The 2,609-nt window shown below is 40.9% G+C and overlaps 1 protein-coding gene across 1 annotated transcript in view; it reads right to left on the reverse strand.

Moving 5' to 3' along the window:
* npas1 (neuronal PAS domain protein 1) overlaps window positions 1–2,609 on the reverse strand; it is a 59,320-nt gene that overhangs the window by 33,813 nt on the left and 22,898 nt on the right. The gene's annotated exons all lie outside the window — the stretch shown is intronic.

A 2,609-nucleotide genomic window follows, 5' to 3' on the forward strand; every position in this document is an offset into this window, starting at 1 on the left:
AGGAGTGGAATAGTCTGCGAGGTCACAAAGGACCCAGGGTATCTTCTTTGTCACATTGGCTGATGTTCACGTTCATGAGTCCACCATCAGGAGAACACTGAACAACAATGGTGTGCATGGCAGGGTTGAAAGGAGGAACCCACTGCTCTTCAAAAAGAACATGGCTGCTCATCTACGGTTTGCTAAAGATCACATAGACAAGCCATAATGCTGTTGGAAGAAAGTTTTGTGGACGGCTGAGACCAAAATAGAATATTTTGGTTTAAATGAAAAGTGTCATGTTAGGAGAAAGGAAAACTGCATTCCTGTATAACCTCCCATCTGTGAAACATGGTGGTGGTAGTATCATGGTTTGGACCTGTTTTGCTGCATCTGAGCCAGGACGGCTTGCCATCATTGATGGAACAATGAATTCTGAATTTTATCAGAGAAATCTAAAGGAAAATGTCAGGACATCTGTCCATGAACTGAATCTCAAGAGAAGGTGGGTCATGCAGCGACAATGACCCAAATCTGACAAGTGGTTCTACCAAAGAATGGTTCAAGATGAATAAAGTTCATGTTTTGGAATGACCAAGTCAAAGTCTTGACCTTAATCCAATCAAAATGTTGTGGAACGACATGAAGCAGCAGTTAATGTGGAGAACCACCAACATCCAGAGATGAAGCTGTTCTGTACAGAGGAATGGACTCAAATTCCTCCAAGCCGGTGCAGGACTGATCAGCAGTTGCCAGAAATGTTTAGTTGTAGTTGTTGCCGCACGAGGGTGGGGGTGGGGGTGACGTGTCACGTCATATACTGAAAGCAAAGGTTCACATACTTTTACCACTCACAAATATGTAGTATTAGAGTGGTGGCGCAGAAGTTAGAGAAGGTGGGCCTGTGATCGGAAGATCGCCGGGTCAACTCCCGGTACCGACGACATCAAAATGTTGGTGGAAAAGGTGAAGCACCCACACCTGCCTCCATCCTCATTTACCCCACTCTGAGCCCTCGAGCAAGGTCCTTAACCACCACCATCTGCTACCCGGGTGCCCTAGATGGCAGCTCTCTGCTCCACACAGAGGGCTGTGGTAGCTCTGTGGGCAGTGGTTGCATCAGGAAGGGTATCCGGCGTAAAAATAATTGCCAAGTCTTCATGCGAGTTAGTTTGATGTGGCGACCCCTGAAGAAGGGAGCAGCCGAAAGAAGAACAAGATTTGATGGGGAAACGTTCTCAGCTATCACCACACCAAATTTCAGCTCAATATCAATAAAATCTCTAATTTGGTTTCTTGACCGCATAAAGTCCAAGAGAAATGATAAATTATGAGAAACATCTAAAATATTCCGTACATTTTTATTATTTATTTCTGAAAGAAGCAGTTCTCTGCTTAGTGTTCAGTGCATTGTACTGATCGCTCTCCTCCAACACCTCTTTTTGTTTCATCGCACAAGATTGTGATGATTCGGACTTAAAGTTGTTTCTTTTTAATTCTCAATAAAATATAAAAGTTTTAAAAATTGTAACTCAATTTGGAATTTTTGTCTCCAGGAGATATGTTTATATTTGAAAATTGTAAACAAAGGAAGAAAAACAAAACGATAACTCAAGCATTTTTAGAGCTATTCAGCTGCAGCAAATTGTATATTTTGTTTGTAATTTCTATTACAGTTTGAAGATGTGCACCCCACCACTGGATCTATCTTTTAAAGATATCAACAGCACAAGAGGTGAGTTCATTAAATTCCTAACGGTAGGAAATAATTAGTGCACTTATTTTCTTATTATTTTCTTTTCCGGTAATATTCAATAAGACAGAATACTTTTTTCTATGTTGTAATAAAAGACAAAGTGTGCATCAACTAACCAGATTTGCTTTGTTTGTTTTTCAGCTGCGGTATCAGAGGAGCCCACCCAAGGCCGGCACCCTCTAACCAAGAATTCAGACGGGAAATACGAGACTCGCTCGATGCGTCTCAGCTACAACAACCTGGCTGACACCGTTGGTCTAGAGTTGGTGCTCACCTACTTCCTGGCTGAGCCATACAACCTCGGCTGGCTCGATCTCTCCTTCAACAAATTACCGTACATAGACGAGGTAAGAATTTGAGTTGCCTTCTGTACTTGCTTTATTAGTCACTCATGTTTGTCTGGGTAGTCTTTTTTTTTTTTTTTATTAAACTTTTCAGTCACTTTTATAGTTGTAACTAACAACATTTAAAAATCATTTAAATGTATTTACACACTATTCTTTTTACTAATAGAATAGAAGACCTTTATTGTCATTGCAGCTGATTACAATGAAATTTGGGTTTGCTTCCCAGCAACACATGCAGATTGATATTAAGATTAGCATTCCATGTATTTGCATTTAATCAACACTTTTCAGTGAAAGATGCTCCCAATTTCCCATAAAGTCCTGGATTTTGTTTTTGTTTCCATTAACCAAAGTGACCATAAATGTTTGTGTTTCAGTGCATTTGTAAGCTGAAGGAGCTCCGCGTGTTGCACCTTCACAGCAACAAAATCGATACTCTGACGGAGATCGACAAACTAGGAGAGTTGCAGCATCTTCACACATCACGCTGCATGGAAACCCCATCGAAACCACCAGCAGAGACTACA

This window comes from Nematolebias whitei, chromosome 6 (genome assembly GCF_014905685.2).
Source record: "Nematolebias whitei isolate Nwh7 chromosome 6, NemWhi1, whole genome shotgun sequence".
In the NCBI taxonomy this organism is placed as follows: domain Eukaryota; kingdom Metazoa; phylum Chordata; class Actinopteri; order Cyprinodontiformes; family Rivulidae; genus Nematolebias; species Nematolebias whitei.